The sequence below is a fragment of the Mustela nigripes genome, chromosome 17 (assembly GCF_022355385.1).
Source record: "Mustela nigripes isolate SB6536 chromosome 17, MUSNIG.SB6536, whole genome shotgun sequence".
In the NCBI taxonomy this organism is placed as follows: domain Eukaryota; kingdom Metazoa; phylum Chordata; class Mammalia; order Carnivora; family Mustelidae; genus Mustela; species Mustela nigripes.
The window spans coordinates 33853519-33871385 of NC_081573.1; the positions used below are offsets into that span (position 1 = coordinate 33853519).

At 47.3% G+C, this 17867-nt stretch overlaps 1 long non-coding RNA gene across 2 annotated transcripts in view; it reads right to left on the reverse strand.

The window, feature by feature from the left end:
* Positions 1 to 17867, reverse strand: part of LOC132005566 (uncharacterized) — a 39177-nt gene that overhangs the window by 11947 nt on the left and 9363 nt on the right. Inside the window, exon 3 of one of the 2 annotated variants that reach the window (XR_009400836.1) lies at positions 16107 to 16279. This is a non-coding gene — a long non-coding RNA (uncharacterized LOC132005566). Of the gene's footprint in view, positions 1 to 14691; positions 16280 to 17867 lie in introns of those variants that run through there. The other variant, XR_009400835.1, reaches the window with a different exon arrangement.

The following is a 17867-nucleotide window of genomic DNA, read 5'->3' on the forward strand; positions in this document are numbered from 1 at the left end:
CCCATATGTTCATCTGTTTTCTTTCTTAAATTCCACAAATGAGTGAGATCATATGGTAATCGTCTTTCTCTGACTGACTTATCTTCACTTAGCGTAATATACTCTAGCTCCGTCCACATCATTGCAAATGGTAGCCCGCCCATCCCTACAGGCACCCAGTTGCAAACCATGGCTCCACTGCTCACCAGCTGTGTGTCCTTGGGCAGGGCACCACATGTCTCTGAGCCCAGATTCCCCATCTGTGGAATGAGGCTAACATGCGTATCTCATACGCTTTTGAGGCTTGACGAAGTGAAGCCTTGTAAACACTTAGAACAGCCCCTGGCCCATGTCAGACTCTAAACAGTTTGTTACTAATATCTCTATCTTAGGTGCTGGTGTACCTGATGGGCCCCGAGGAGGCTCCCCTCCCTCCTTGCCTTTCTCTCCAGGACTGGTGGGGGGGCAGGTCAAGGGTCAAGGAGCCTGGGGGCAGGTGCCAGGAGGAGGGACATTCCAGTCCCACCAGCTCCTCTCCCAGCTGCCAAAACCCCTCCTCAGCCTCCCTCAGCACCAGCCCTTCTTCCCAGACCCTGACTCGGGTTTCTCTCCCGGGGCCCCTGACACCTCCCACCCCCACATTGTTCACCCACCTCAGAATGCCAGAAATAGCCTCCAAACTCCCCTTCATTTCCAGCTGGGCTAAAAGGCCCCTCCTGGAAAAAAAACTATTATCAGTCCCCTGCCAGCATGGATCACAGCAATAAACTGGATTCCATTAAGAAATCATTCTGAGTCACTGGAAAGGGAGAGGCAGCTATACCCCAATAATTGCATCAAAGATACACAGCACCACCCTAAAACCTGCCGGCTCTAGTCACATCAACCCCTCTGTAGAGATGGAGATACTGAGGCCTGGAAGGGGGCTGATTTGGCCATGGTCCCTCGATGACCCTGAACTGTGAATTGTCCTTCTGGTGTTCCAGCATGACTCCCTTCCACCACTGCCTCCCCAGCCCCCACCCCACAGTCTTCTCCTCCTCCCCCCGCCCCACCCCCACATGGGACCTCCCTCTTCTGCTCTTTGGAGAGCTGAGGGCAGGGTGATTAATTCTGCCTTCCAGATAAAGGGCATGTCTGTGCTTCATAGAGCACAGATCCTGGAGAGGAGCTCTGCCCTCTGCAAATAGCCCCCCATTGTCCTGTGAGAACAACCCCTCCTTCTCCCCTTCTCAGGCCTTGCAATCTGGTACAGCTGACCCCATTCCCTTGGTGGTCAGACGATCTTGTGACCCACGACCAGCCAATCAGCATCCCAGCTCATTGTTCAGGGGTGGGCAGAAAACCCATGCCGGCCAATCAGGTCCTCCCTAGGACTTTTCTGGAGGCCCTGGAGGGAGAAGCTGTGTCTGCCAGGATTGCTGAGCTACTGGAGCAGAAGCCTAAAGTGGCAAATGGGTTGTCCTGCCACGACATGGAGAGAGCTTGCCCCAGAGCAGAGATAGCACAGAGGGAAACAGAGCCTTGAAGATTCTGGAAGGCACCACTGGAGCACCTGGATCCAGCAATGCCTGAAGCTCTAGGGCCCTGGGCTTTCAGGGACATGTACCACATGTACCAATAAACTCCCTTTATTTCTCAAGCCAGTGTGAGCTGTTACTGGTCTGGGACTTGGCTTCTTAGGTTTTATCCTGATTGATGCCCAGGGTTCCAAACTTGTACTTAGCTTAATGCCTTCTTTTTGCCCCTCTAGGACTCTTCACAGGATAGTGCCAAACCCCACAACCACAAGGCAGCCTCTCTTCAACCCTTGAATGTTTACTGAGAACCAGGGCTCTCTCTCAGGACCCTGACACAATCCCCCAGCTTCAGTAATGCTGCCTAAAACAACATGGGGCACCTGAGTCTCCCCATGGGGCCCTGGAAATCAAGAAAAGCCAGATGGTGGCAGGTGTGGGGAGTTGGAGAGGCTCAGTTAACTATTCCCTGGCTTTTCCAGGTTGCAAAAGGTAATACATAGCCATTGGGGACAATTAGGAAACCACAGAAAAGGCAAAGATGACAACGAAATACGCCAGCAATTTCTACTCTCCTGCCAAACAGCCCTAACATTTGCCTGTAAACCACATGCTTTCCCTTATGAGTATATATTGACATAGTTTATTTTTTAAAAGTGAGTTCATGCCAGGCATGTTGTTTCTTTTACCTGCCTTTCCCATTTCATATAGCATGGGCTTTGGATGGGAAACGTAAGATGGAGAAAACTTTCACTTTATCAGTTCTTGCTTTTTTTTTTTTTTTTTTTGAGCACGCATGATATGCCCATGATGATGAAAGAAGTGAGTAAATGGTATACCTTTAACTCCTTTTTGTAGATTCTTTCTACAACATTCTTTTGGTGGATGCATTCTATGGATGCCCCAGAGGAGTTTCCTCAACCCACTGCAAAACAGTTACAGATATTTTAGAAACATCCGTAATTGTCACTAATAGTTCTCAAGGGCTCATTCGGCACCAGCCTCCATAAGCTCTACTACAGTTGATCTTGGTAAGTACTTCGCCGGGTAGTTCTTTTGTTTTCACATCATACCAGAAGAATATAGGGCTCAGAGATGTGAAGGAATTCGCTCAAGGTCACACAGCTAATCAGGGGTGAACTCAAACCACACCTATTTCTGACCACAAAGCTCCTGCTCCTGACTGTTCATTTACTCAATCAATGCCTGCTGACGTCAGGAGTCAGGCCAAGGACCCAGCAGTGAGTAACACAGAGACCTTCCTACCCAGGATTCACATTTGAGGGAGACAGGCATCCTAGGCAGAGGGAATAGGCTGTGCAAAGATCCTGAGGCGGGACCGGGCCTGGAGTGTTGAAGGAAGAGAAATGAGACAAGCAGGATGACAAAGGGGAGGTGGTGAAGATAGAGTGAGGGGTTAGGTTCAGGCAATGGAGTCAAGTGTTGGATTTATTCTAAGCCTGACAAGAAGGCTTTGAAATATTTTAAGGGGTGAGGAAGAAGGTGTCATGATCTCTAATTTTAAAATATTTCTCTGGTTACTATATATTTTGATAGGCTACCTTTGCAAACAGCCAGGGTGCTTGCCTTTAGAGAGAGTCCTAGAAGTGAAATCACCAGCCCATTATGTTCTAAGACTTTTATTACATACTGACAAATTACTCTCCAGAAAGAAAGTAGCACCTCCCTTGAGTGACTGAGTGCCCATCCCCCTATCTCCACACATTAGGTAGGAGATCATTTTGTTGTTGTTGTTTGTTTCTGTTTGTTTGTTTTAAGACTTTATTTATTTGAAAGAGAGAGAGAGAGGGAGGGAGAAGCAGGCTCCCCACTGAGCAGGGAGCCCGACAGGGGCTTGATCCCAGGGTCCTGGGATCATGACCAGAGCCAAAGGCAGATGCTTACCCGACTGAGCCACCCGGGCGCCCCATGAGATCATTTTAATCAAAATGATTGGTAAAAGTAATATTGCTTTGTTGGTTTTACTTGTAGTCCTTTGATTGCTGTTGAATTTGCACAATTTGGGGATTTTTTTAGGGGTGGAGGATTGCCTGCTCATGCCCACTGCCCAGTTTTCTTTCAGGGCGTTTCTTCTTATTGAACTCTTTATATCGTGAGAAAATTGGCCCTTTGTTAAGGAATGAGTTTTATTTTTTTTTAAAAGATTTTATTTATTTATTTGACGGAGAGAGAAGTCACAAGTAGGCAGAGAGGCAGAGTGGGGAGGGGGAAGCAGGCTCCCCACTGAGCAGAGAGCCCGATGCGGGGCTGGATCCCAGGACCCTGAGATCAGGATCTGAGCCGAAGGCAGAGACTTACCCCACTGAACCACCCAGGCACCCCAGACAATGGATTTTAGAGCTATAAAGTTCTCAGCCCAAGCCCCTCATGTACAGATGGGTAAACTGAGGCCTGAACAAAAGTGGGTACTGGCCCTAGTCAGTGCTCTGAGTTCTCTGGAGTCATGCTGGTTCCAGGAGGATGTCCAGGCCAGCAGTGTTCACTGCCTAGTGAGAATTCCCCTCCAGTCCCTCCTGATGCGCATAAGGTTCTTTCCCTGTCTCCATCCCCAGCTCCCCACCAGAGCCTCTTACTCAGTTCCTAATGGAGAGGAAACCATTTTGCAGACAAGGGGCTCTGTGTGCAGGTGATGTCACCTATGAAAGAACAGAACTTAGTTTCTGGACAGGGTGGGGCTTGGGGGGGGCAGGGGGCTATGCTCTTGTCCTTTCCTTGTCCCCAGATACCAGGAGAGGACACATCATTTGATTGGGACGCTGACCACAAGACACCCCACATCAGCAGTCTGCTCTAGGCTCTGGGGACAGCAGGAGCAGACCTCAGAACATTCACAAAGGGCCTTAGAGAAGGGGTAGTGGGATGAGTCAGAAAAAGTCCTGGATCAAGACTCAGAAATCAAGGGTGAGAGCCCAGCTCTGTCTGGCAATTTCCATGAGCAATCCGCCCTTGGAGATTCAGTTCAACAGCAGACTTAAACTTGGGCAAACGCAAGACCCTGCTGACTGCAGTGGCATCAGTGGGTGTCCCCCCACCCCCGCTCGCCCAGCCCCAACCCACCTGTTTCAGAGCTGCATGCCTTCATCTTCCCTTTAGAGAGCCAGCCCTCTCCTGCTCTCATTTTAAGACCTGCAGAAAGGCTGCCCTTCGCCTCAGCGTTAAGGACAGGTGAGAACCAGGTGGAGTGAGTCCCCTAGCCCTTCTTGCATTCTTACTGGGGTTGGGCAGGGGTCCAAGGCACCTCTGGCCTTTTGCCCATACCCAGGAAAAGCTTGCATGGAAAGTGAGTAGCGTATAAGGGAATAGGGACAGAAGACAGAGAGATGACGTTGTCTGAGCCGCTGACCAGACCTGACGTCAATACCCTTACTTTTTTGCGAGAGCCAATAAATACTGTCTTTGGTCATTTAAGTTGGAATTTCTGCAATTTGTAACTGATAAAATACAGCCAAACACAACCATCACTTAATCCAGTTCTTCGTCACTGAAGTCTCGGGCTCGGTGAGAACAGACTCCCCTCAGGTCATGCACAACTTGGGAGCAGAGGGACAGCTCTGCTACCCTTCCAGGTCATAGCAGACCCTGCCTGAGCCAGCCACGGGGCAGCCTTTGTGGAGACAGGAATGTGTGGCTCCCTCCTCTAGGCTGGGCATCTGGCTCCCAAGGTGTGAGCAGCAGTTTTGGAGCCCCCTGTCTGGACCCTTGCCCAGTCCCCTGCCAGCCACTCCTGGCCACTGCTCATGGTGACTGGCCTCCGGCACCTTCCCCCACTCACCCTGTCCTGCTCTGAGGCAGGACAAAAACCTGATAAGCGTGTTTTCACCAACCTGAGAGTTTCGGCCTCTCTTTGGGGACTGTTTGTGTTTCGGGTCACGTTGTTGGCTGCCCTCACCTCCTTCTTTCCTCTGCCAGAGTGTGTTCCCTAGGCTGTCAGACCTCCGGGAAGCTGGCCATTCCTGCCCTGAGCTGCCTGGTGGGAATCTCCCTCTCCTATTCCAGGCCCTTCTATGTGCCCTGTGCCAAATTCACTGTCCCCTCAGAGTCCAGCAAACGGGAGGTACTGCCTCCATCTTACTGACATGGGCAGGGGACGGCGGCTGGCTCAAGGCCCCTACACAGATTAGGGGCTGGGGTCCATGTACCAGTGACTCCCAGTCCAAGGCCCTGCCCCACTCGCCCACCCCAACTCGACCACCAGACAGGGACCAGGTGTGGTGGCAATGCCCCTCTTCTCTAGTCCATGTACTCATTAACAAGTGCAGAAACAGACCGGCCCTCACAGCAGAGGGCTGGCCCTTGACCAAACCCTGCCCCCCGCCTGTTTTTGTAAATAAAGTTTTGTTGGAACGCGGCCACTCCTCGCCGGCTGTGTCCAGTCGTGCCCCCCTTATCCGCGGTTTTGCTTTCCGCAGCCTCAGTTACCAGAGGTCAACCACAGTCCGGAAGTACATGATCCTCCCAATGGAGTTGTTGGAAGGTCAACAGCGGCCCGATGCTGCCACATCTCCGTGCCTGTGTCACTTGTCCTCACCCCATCTCCTTACGCAGGCATGTTATCACCCCCGCACGTTATCATCGCGAGAAGGAGGGTGCTCAGAGCCCAGTGAGAGAGAGAGAGAGAGAGAGATCACATTCACATAACTTGTATTACAGTATCTTGTTATAATTGTTCTACATTTTAAAAAGATTTTATTTATTATTTGACACAGAGAGACACAGCGAGAGAGGGAACATAAGCAGGGGGAGTGGGAGAGGGAGAAACAGGCTCCTTGCTGGGCAGGGAGCCCAATACCCCAGGACCCTGGGACTATGACCTGAGCCAAAGGCAGATGCTTAACCAATTGAGCCACCCAGGTGCCCTAATTGTTCTATTTTATCATCAGTTATTGTTGTTCATCTCTTACCATCCCTGATTCATAAATTAAGCTTGGGGGCACCTGGCTGGCTCCGTTGGTAGAGCGGGAGACTCTTGATCTGGGGATGGTGAGTTCAAGCCCCACATTGAATGTAGAGATTTAATTAAAAAAAAAAAAAAACTAAAAAAAAAAAAACCCTTTATCATAGGCATGTATGTATGTACTGGAAAAAACATAGTATATACAGATTCACTTCTATCCATGATCTCAGGCAATTCCCCCGCAGGGGGGGGGTGCTAAGAGGTGGGGGAAACTATTGTACCATCTATGGCAGGGACAGGGTTCAGTCACATCAGAAGCCATCTGGTCCCCAAACCTAAATTATTTACTGTGTAGCTAGAGCCACGTTATGACTTTCTTTTCTTTTTTTTTTTTTTTTAAGATTTTATTTATTTATTTGACATAGAGAGAGATCACAAGTAGGCAGAGAGGCAGGCAGAGAGGGGTAGGGCGGGGGAAGCAGACTCCCTGCTGAGCGGGGAGCCCGATGCGGGACTTGATCCCAGGACCCTGAGATCATGACCTGAGCCGAAGGCAGAGGCTTAACCCACTGAGCCACACAGGCACCCTTTGTTTTCTTTTTTTAAGATTTTTAAAAACTTATTTATTTGACAGAGAGACACAGTGAGAGAGGGAACACAAACGGAGGGAGTGGGAGAGGGAGAAGCAGGCTTCCTGCAGAGAAGGGAGCTGGATGTAGGGCTCGATCCCAAGACCCTGGGATCATGACCTGAGCTGAAGGCAAATACTTAATGACTAAGCCATCCAGGCACCCTAAATTATGACTTTCTAGGCACTTTTATGCCATCATGAGCCCCTTCCTTGTAAAAAAAATATATATACCCATAATTGTATAAAATGATATTTTATGACTGTATTGGTATAAAGACAAATATAATCCAAGCTGTATTGTACTCTCTTTTTTTCTAGTCATTTTATTTTATTTATTTTTTGAAGATTATTTATTTATTTGAGAGAGGGAGCGAGAGAGAGAGAGAGAAAGCGAGCGAGCACAAGTGGGGGTAGGAGTAGAAGGAGAAGCAGACTCTCTGCTGAGCAGGGAGGCCGATGCGGGGCTCAATCCTGGGAATAGGGGATCGCGACCTGAGCTGAAGGCAGACGCTTAACCGACTGAGCCATCCAGGCACAACTTTCTAGTGATTTTAAATAAATTAAAACATTTCCATGGGCCTCTAGAACAAGTGTGGACCCTAGACACTGCACCCATTGTGCCTCATGGAGAAATCGGCCCTGAGTTTGCCACACTTTGGGTCCCCGGTTGCTGAGAGTAAAGTCCCAGAGGGAGATACCCCTATGGTTGGCCCTCACCTCGGTCCTTACTCTAATAGTAAGGAGGCAGGGAGAAGTTTGATGGGTTGGAAGGGAACCATTCAGGGCTCAGACAAAATGACTGCATATCTTTCTTAGGGTCAAAGTACTTCAGGGGCACAGGGGTGACCAAGTCAGTTAAGCATCTGCCTGGGGCTGAGGTCATGATCTCAGGGTCCTGGGATAGAGCCCTTCATCGGGTTCCCTATTCAGCAAGGAGCCTGCTTCTCCCTCTCCATTGTCCCTCCACCCTCTTTGTGCTCTCTCTCTCTCTAATAAATAAATAAAATCTTTGAAAAAAGTATTTATTTCTTTTCAAGTTTCCATATTTTATATTTTTTTAATTTTTAAATAGTTTTTTTTGGGGGGGTAATAAATAATAGATGGTTGTGGATTAAAAAATATTTTGAATGTCCCAAATAATTTGCAAAGGAATGTGACTCACCCTTCCACCTCTGTATCCCCACCCCCTTGCTGCCACTGGTGGGATTTCTTCCCAGCAGACTGCGTACACAAGAAGGGACGTGTGCACAGGGTGGATCACACATACTGTCCCACTCCTGGCCTTTCCCGCTCTTATGTCTATATTCTTTTTAATCTTTTTAAGATTTTTTATTTGTTCAGAGAGAGAGAGAGAGCAGAGCAGAGCAGCAGCCAGGAGGAGGGTCAGAGGGAGACGGAGAGGCAGACTCCCCACTGAGCAAGGAACTATAAGAAGAAGCGAACTCGATCCCAGAACCCCAGGATCCTGACCTGAGCCAAAAGAAGACGGTTAACCAACTGAGCCACCAGGCTCCCCTTAAGTCTATATTCTTATGCATAAATGCAGCTTGTCTTTGTTGAACTTTGGTATTCCACTGAATGAAGATACCATAATTAGGACATTTGGGTATTTTTCTATTAAAACAGTGGAATCATGAACACTTCTGCAGAGATCAGCCACGCCAGGATACATTTTTTTCCTTCCAAACAAATCTCTCAGAAAAGGAGTCTCTTTTTATACAAGTTTTGATAAACTCTCTCTCTCATTACCTGAAGCTTTCTGATTCCTTTATTTTAAACAAGGAAGTACTATTTGCAGAAGACACAATAGCCTGAAATGACCTCAGTGAATTCTAATTTTGGATGTTTATGGCAGACACCCAGCAGAAAGAGCTGGGGGGGGGGGGGGGGAAAAGGAGGCAAAGACATTTAACACAGATTTAGTATTTTTCCTGGGGATATGACTTCACAAGTACAAGTGTTAAATAACACTGTAAACAAACCTTTCAAAAATTACTTTAGAAAGCAATGCTTTAAAATTAAGAGGGTCCATTCACCAGACACCATTAAGAGAATAAACAGGAAGCCACAGAGTGGAAGACACTTGTAGTCCACATGTCCAGCTAAAGACTTATATCCAACATATATAAAGAACTCCTACAGAACAATAAGACAAAAAAGCAGATGATACAAAAGGAAAATGGATACATGACTTGGTCAGCACTTCATTAAAAAAGGATACCCCAATGACCAACAAACATATGAAAACACAGTCCATTAACCATTAGGGAAATTCAGATTAGAACAACAATGTAATAGCACTATTAACCCACCAGAAGTGCTGAAATGAAATAAATAAATAAATAAATAAAAGTAAATAAAAGAAACAAAATGAAGAAAACCACTATCAAGCATTGACAAGGATGTGGAGCAACCAGAACTCCTATACCTGTTGATGGGAACACAAAGAGTACAACTTTGGAAAATGGTCTGGCCTCATCTGTGAGGGCTGAACATATGCGCACTCCCTGACCCAGAAGCTTCCCTCCTAGATGCAGACTCAGCAAATACACATACACCTGTTCACAAAAAGGCATGTGTACTAATATTCATAGCAGCACTGTGTGATTGTGATTTCTAATAAGAAATAAGGAGCACCTGGGTGGCTCAGTGGGTTAAAGCCTCTGCCTTCAGTTCAGGTTATGATCCTAGGATCCTGGGATCAAGCCCCGCATTGGGTTCTCTCCTCAGTAGAAAGCGTGCTTCCCTCTCTCTCTCTGCCTGCCTCTCTGCCTACTTGTGATCTCTGTCAAATAAATAAATAAAAGCCTTAAAAAAAAAAAAAGAAAAATATATATTTGGTCTTCTTCAAGGTTCCTGGCCTAAGATTTCTAAGACCCTTGGAATTTCCTAAGTGTTGGGAGCTAGAAGGTGTCTTTTGTTATGTTAATGAGACGACCTTTGGAAAGTCCCCCAGGTTACCTATGGATGGGGGGCTTGTTGCCAGGGAAACCAATCAATAATTGGAAACTTGGAAAATTTAGTTCCACCTCCAGCAAAGGAAGAGGAACTAGTGATTGCCCCTGATTTAATGGATTATACCTATGTAATGAAGTCTCCATAAAACCCCAGAAGGACAGGGTTCTGAGAGCTTCTTGGTTGGGGAACCCATGAAGGTTCACCCCTTCCCCATGCCTTGCCCTGTGCATCTATTTCTGAGTTTGATCCTTTTATACTATTAAACTGATTATCTAGGAAGGAAAATGTTTCTCTGAGGTCTGTAAGTGCCTCCAGCAAAAAATCCAACCCAAGGAAGGGGCCGTTGGAAGCTCGGATGTACCCATTGTGGATCGGATGTACCCATTGTGGATCGGAAGCGCAGATAACAGTCTGGACTTACCGTGGGGATCTGGAGGTGGGGGCGGGCAGAGGGCAGTCCCGCAGGACTGAGCCCTTAACCTGTGGGCTCTGATGCTATCTCTGGGTAGAAATGTCAAAATTGAGCTAATTGCTTTGTGATGTCGAAAAAAAACTATAGCAGCATTAGTACTATTAAGTACTCTTTTAAGTACTATTGGTGATAGCCAGAGAGACCAAGTGTCCCTTGACAGTCCAATGGATAACTGTGGTATAAACATACACAAACTATGTTCATTTCTACTAGAAATGAACAAACTATAACTGGTAATGGCAGAATCACAAAAGGGTACATACTGGATGATTCCATTTATATGAAATATCTGGAGACAGGAGATTAAGGGTTACCATGGGCCAGGGTGATGGGGAAATAAGGAGTTACTGCTTTATGCTTACAGGTTCTGATGGGTGATAGAAAGGCTTTGGAAACAGTGATGATGGTCACACAATGTCATGAATATAATTAATGTCACTAAATGTACACCTAAAAATGGTTTCAATGGCAACTTTTAAAAAATATATGTTACCACAATAAATAACATTTTTTTAAAAAGATCCCTATTTTACAAATAAAGAAATGAAGTCAAGAGGAGGGATTAAAAAAAACACAAAAACAACGCAGATCAAACCAACCTCTGGTGTTAGAAGTCAGGCCAGCGGTTCTGCGTGGGTGGGGACAATGGCCAGGAGGGGAGTTGTGGTAGGGTGGTTTCTGATGGGCTGAGCATGTTCTCTTGATCTATAGATGCTGGTTACATGGATGGGTTCTGTTTGTGAAAAATTCATCAAAATACTTGCATGTTTTTCTGCATGCGTATGGCAAGATGAAACAGACCTACACCGTCCAATATTTGGCAGAGCGCTAACTGGAACCTGGGTTAATTTCGGGGACAGCATCTTAGGGGCCTGTTGCAAACACTTTAGATGACAGTCACACTGGAAAGCAGAGGGGGCACTCAGAGAGTGATCACAGTCACAGTGATGAAGAAACAACAGAGGTGTGTGGGCGGAGTATAATGCAGAAAGAAGAACATCATTATTTAATAAAATATGACAGAGCAGACAAAGCTACACTTCTAAAGTGGTGTATTGTTTTAGCTAATAGGTGGTTTTAAAATATCCGTGTGTAGCTAAATCAATACATTAAATATTTGAAGGATGTGAATGTTTAACCGACATACCTGAAATTTCTAGAGACAAGCTGGCCCTCAGATGTGCAGTCGTTTTTTGTTTTTGAATTTTGACCATTTTAAATTGTGGTAAAATACACAGAGTATAAAATTTACCACCATGGGGTGCCTGGGTGGCTCAGTGGGTTAAGCTCTGCCTTCGGCTCAGGTCATGATCTCAGGGTCCTGGGATCGAGTCCCGCATCGGGGGGCTCTCTGCTCAGCAGGGGACCTGCTTCCCCCTCTCTGTCTACTTGTGATCTCTCTCTCTCTGTGTCTAATAAATAAATAAAATCTTTAAAAAAAATTTACCACCATAACTGTTTCAAGTGTGCGGTACAGTGGTGGTAAGTACATTCACACTGTTGTGCACCCGTCACTGCCAACCATCCTTAGAACTCTGTCCCTTTTGCAAAACTGAAACTCTATGCCCACTTTGCAGTACCTCTCCCAAACCTCGCCCCCAGCCCCTGGCCACCACCATTGTACCTTTGTCTCTAAAGTGTAATTATACAGTCATCGTCTTTTTGTGACTGGCTTAGTTCACTTATGTTGTCAACTTTCAACCATATTGTAGCACGTATCCAAATCCCCTTCTTTTGAAAAGCTGGATATACTACAGTATGGATATACTACACCTCGCTTATCCATTCCTCCAGAAGTGGAATTGCTGGGTCATAGAGAAACGGCACCGTTATCTTTTTGAGTAACTGCAACCTGTTTTCATGTCAGCAGCACCAATTTACACTCCCACCAACAATGCACAGGGCTCCGATTTTTCCACATCCTCTCCAACACGTGTCATTCTCTGGGTTTTGACGACAGCCTGCTAGATGTGTCATCGCTTTTGTTTTTGTCTTTGATCTCTTTGGGAAGTAGAAGATTGTCACATATTCGGGCAATATGCGGTTATTAATATGCATGTGCAGGCATGCCCAGCTCAGGGATAAATCCCTAGACGTGAAGTTTCTGGATCAGGCGATGGGTGCATATTTAAAAAGTCACCAGCTTCTCCCAGAGGTTGCCTCAGGTCATACTGCCACCAACAGTGTGTGAGAGGGCCAGTCCCCACCCCACCCCCCCGCCACCCACCCGCACATCGCCATCCCTGCCTACAGTCAAATACTTCCATCCACTGATGTTTCCTGCTGGTGGCCCTGGTCCTCTGTGGGGAAAGTGAGGTCCTTGGCCCTTCCTTCAGGGCCACAGCAGTCATCGACCCTCCCCGAATGGGTCTTGTTTCAGGCCATTATGAGAGTCCCCCCCCCCCCCCCAGTACCCTCTCCATCCCACCCTCTGCAGAGGCAGCCCAAAAGATTTTTCTCAAACAGTCGCACCCTCAAGCTTACAACTCTGTGGGGGCTCCACGTCACATGTAGCTGTGTGGTGTCTCAACAGGAATTTGCCAGAGATTTGCTTTTGAAAACCGATGCTAGCAGCTGCAACGGGACCCCACTGTCTCTCTTTGGGTTCCCTGGAAGTGAGCCTGGTACGGGATTCCAGGGAAAGTTCGGCAGCATATCGCTGATGATCCAGGAACTCGAGGTCAAGCGCAAGGAAGTGGTAAGGGAAAGGAAGACAAAATAAAGGGCATTTTCTCAAGCTAGTTACCAAAGTGGGAAACCAGAGCTTATCCCCCTGGAGGACTGGGGGGTGGGGTCGCACACGCACATCTGCCATCCTGCCTGAGAGCCCGGAGCTGCAGCGCTCCACACTAACACCCATCAACAATGGGTTTGGGGCTGCCCTGGGCCGCTAGTCTCTTGCAGTACCAGAGCAAGTTCTCAGGTAAAGAGAGGAGCTGGCAGCTGGAAGCTGGACCAGCATGCCTAGACCAGTAAAGGCCTGGGGGCCCAGCAGCCTCTGCTACGCCCTATAATTGTGTCTCCCCATTATGTCTTCTTGAGTGAGCAAGAGAAAGGAAGAGTTGCAACTGGTGCAGGGACATCTGCACCCCAGCAGCTCATCTCGCTGTAGCAGCAAGCCTGTGGCTTTCCAGAACTCTGCCTTCCCCTCATACCAGCTTCTGGATTTTGCTTGGAGGAATCCCAGCCAACTTCCCCATCCTCTGTCGCTGGGGTTGGGGAGGAGATGGCCCCGCCCCTCAGGTACGTGATTCTGGCCCAACCAATCAGCAGACACCATCATGCTGCAGGCTGGCTGTTGTGAATGGCTCAGAGATAATCAGATAATCCAAGTATCCCCATCAAAGCTCTTCTCTAGACTAGAGTTAAGCCACTTCTAGGAGAAAGGGAGTGGGGTGGGGGGCGGTGGTCTTCTCTTCCCTTGCTTGTGGGTGTGGAGCTGCGGGCCACTTTCCTGTCATCAGGAAGCATCTGCGTGTTGGTGGCTGTTGCCTGAGAGCCACTTAGGGAAAACCTGGCAGGAAAGTGGAGACTAATGATTGGTGACCCATTGAGTCCTGGATGCAGTCGAGCCTAAAGTGGGTCCACCTGTGACCATTTAGATACCGGGGCAAATAAAGTCCCTTTTTAGTTTAAGCCAGATTGAGGTGGGCTTCTGTTGCTCACAACCGATGGAGTGCTAACCAGTGCACCAAGGCACCTTGATAAACATGGTCACTGAGGATAATTGTGGGGCTTTCCTTGCCCACACATTTTGGGGACAGACTGTCAGTGTGGGTCTCCCAGGGAGAGATAGGGGATATTTTCCTCATCATGGGAACCGGGGCAGCAAAGGTGGGAGAAAGAGTCTAGAGAGGTTCCTGTCTCACGTGCACCATGCTTTCCCGGCTCTCTCCTTTCTTCTCCACACCCTGGCCACACCAGGCTCCTCACCCTTTCCCACTGAAGCTCTGGGTCTTGGTCCTGCCCTTCCTGCCTCTGGGGATCCCCACACTTCCTCATTCCCACCCCACCCTGCTCAAATATACCCTTTCTGCAAGGCTGGCCTGGACCAGACTGCAAACAGAACGTCCTTTTCCCTCCTCCTGTGCTCCTGTTTCTATCCTATTCAAAGCAGAGCATGAGGCTCCGTCTGATCATTCATTCGCTTGCTTTTACAACAGTCATTGACCGAGTACCTTCTGTAGTTCTGTGCATTAGGAATATAGCAAAGGACAATACAGACAAAAATCAATCTTTCTGGAGCTTACAATCTAACAGGGGAACGGACAATAAAAATCAATGCATCAGGAAACCGCATGTGGTATATCTGAGAGTAAGTACTAGAGAGAAAAATCAAGGGAAAGAGGATAGAGAGAGCTGGAATGTGGCCAGAAAAAGTCTTTCTGAGAACGTAGCATTTGAACAAAGGCCCAAATGGGGACTGGGAAGTATAGTGATTGAATGGTGGCCCCCAGAATATATGTCCACATCTGAGGGTTTTTGCAGAACTGTTAGAGAAAGAATTTCTGTTGTTGGGCCACCAAGTTTGTGGCAACTCATTAGAGCAACCCTAGGAGACGAATACAGGATATAAATCGTGTGGGAACCTGGGGAAGAATGTTCCAGGAAGAGAGAATCTCGAGGACAAAGACTCTGAGGGCAGGGGCCAGGCTTGGTGGGTTTATGAAAGACCAAGGGGCCAGAGCAGTGGGAGCACACCGAATGGGGGAGCTCAGTGGGAGGTGAGGGTAGCGGTTTAGGGGACTTGATCATGAGATCATGTAGGGCCTTCTTGGCTTTTGCCTTGAGTGAGGTGGAGCCAAGAGAAGGTTGGAGCAGAGGCATGACATGACTGACTTATAGTTTAAATACAGAAACGAATAAATGAATCGACAGCAGCCAACCCCGTCACATCCCAATTACATCTATGTCTGTTATGCTGCTGGACTGTGAGCAACCTGAGGATAGAGCCTGTGTTTTAACATTTTTTGCATCCCTGAAGTACACCCCTAATGCCTGTCCTGGCTCTTCTTGGCCTACGAATCAATACAAAAATGACCAAAAAACAGGCAAAAAGAAAATTCAAGTTTAGCAAACATAGAAAGAGACCAGCTCAGTTGCATCCCTTGGTATTCATCCAAGAGAAATGAAAGCATGGCTCCACAAAAGACTTGCCTATGAATGTTTGCAGCAGCTTTATTCATAAATAAAAACTTAAGCAGCCCAGGTTTTCATCAACAGGAGAATGGATATTTGTGTACCCATACAATGGGTACCATACAATGGATATTCAACACACTAAAGATAAAGCAATGGATGTTGGATTTATCCCACACTACTCAATATCACCATTAACTACTGCCATGATGTAGATCAGTCTCACAGAAATAATATGGAATGAAAGAAGCCAGACGCAAATAAGTTCAAACTGTCTGACCCCATTTATAGGAAGTTCCAGAACAGACCAAACTAATCTGTGAGGAAAACATAAGAACCATGATTGCCTCTGGAGGATGGGGCAGAGACTGACTAGGTAGGGACAAGAAGAAATCTTCTGGGGGTCACGTTCTGTATCATGATAGAGATCTGGGTTACACAAATGTATGCACTGACACAATGAATCAAATGATACACTTAAAATTTTTGCCTTACCGGGGTGCCCGGGTGGCTCAGTTGGTTGAGCATCTGCCTCTTGATTTTGGCTCAGGTCTTGATCTCAGGGTCCTGGGATGGATCCCCATGTCAGGCTCTGTGCACAGCATGGGATCTGCTTGTCCTTCTCCACCTGTTCCTTCTCCATGCTCTCTTTCTCTCTCAAATAAAATCTTTAAAAAAAAAAAAAAAGATTTTTGCATCACCCATGTGTCTATTTTATATAAAGTGGAAAAAAAGAATCATAAGCAAATACTGAACTCCAGTTAATGATACGCATGTTCCAGTGTTTAGAGACGAAGTATACTGATTTCTGTAACTTACTCTGAAATGTGTCCGAAAAAACAAGAATTGGGGACACCTGGGTGGCTCAATCCTTAAGTGTCTGCCTTCGGCTCAGGTTGTGATCCCAGGGTCCTGGGATCAAGCTCCACATGGGACTCCCTGCTCCCTGCTTCTCTCTGTCCCACTCCCCCTGCTTGTGTTCCCTCTCTCACTGTGTCTCTCTATCAAATAAATAAATAAAATCTTAAAAAAAAAAATAAGAATCGATGGGTGGATAGATCAATGTGTGCTAAAGCAAGTCTGGTAAAATGTTAATCACACAACCTACGTGGTGGGTAGGGCCACCCTCCTTGTACAATTCTTTCTACTTTTTTATATGCTGAAATTTTCATAATAAAATGGTTCTGGGGGCAAGGAGGCTCAATGGTCAGGAATGTGCCAATTGTGAGATTCTATCTTCCACATATTGGATCAAAACACAATAAGACTCTATCTTCCAAGCACTGGATTGCCAAAAATGTTCAAGTCTAGTGATACTCAGTGTCCGCAGGGGTGTGGGGATTCTCATATACTCTATTGGCCTGGATGCCCCCACGAGCTTCCTTCCTGTCCCCTTCCTTCCCTGAGTAGCTGGTCCTTTACATGCAATGTATACAGTGTTGTATCCTGTTTTCTCATCAGCATTAGATTATCAACATTCTCCAATTTCTTTAAACAGTCTTTGTAAACACTGTACTTAAAAGAAAAGAGGCATTGCAGGATTTGGGTGTTTGGGTTTGTTTTGTTTGGTTTTTGATGATGACACAGTTCATTGTAGAAAAATTAGAATATACAGAAAAGAACAAAGAAGAAAATAAAAATCCCTAAAAACCTCCCACTCTGACGTTTTGTTGGCCCCCTCCCTGCCCCTTCTGTGCATATGTCTGGATTCACACATTCACACAGAGTTTTATGTTTGTGTGCATTTGAACAAAATTGGGATCCTATAGGACATTGTGTTTTATTACTTGATTTTCTTAAAATTCGCTGGGATGTGGTTTTCCAGGCTGCCTGGTTCTTTAATGAGGAACCACATGATTTTTCCATTGTTGGAAAATGGAAGGTAGGGTCAGCCTAGTACTTGCTGTGCCCTTGGGGAGCCCCGGGCAGGGACAGGCCCACCGACCCAGCTTTTAGAGGCATGCAGGCTCCTGGGGTCCAAGGGCCTGGCACAAGCACCCACTGATTCTGGGAGGGGCACTCCCATCCCCCTGGCCCCTGGCCTGGCAGTCGCAGCAGCCCCTGCCACCCACCGCCAGGCTCCGCTGGGAGCCAAGCCCATAATCGCTGTCCCCTCAGGGTTCCGCTGCCTGTCCTGGCTTGTCCTCCCTGTCCTGAGCTGCCCTGACTGGGCCCTGAGTCCCCCTGAGGACTGTGGGAAGAGCCGGGAATCTGGGGCCAGCCGTCAAGGAGTCTTGCTTCAGTGAGGCTCCTGGC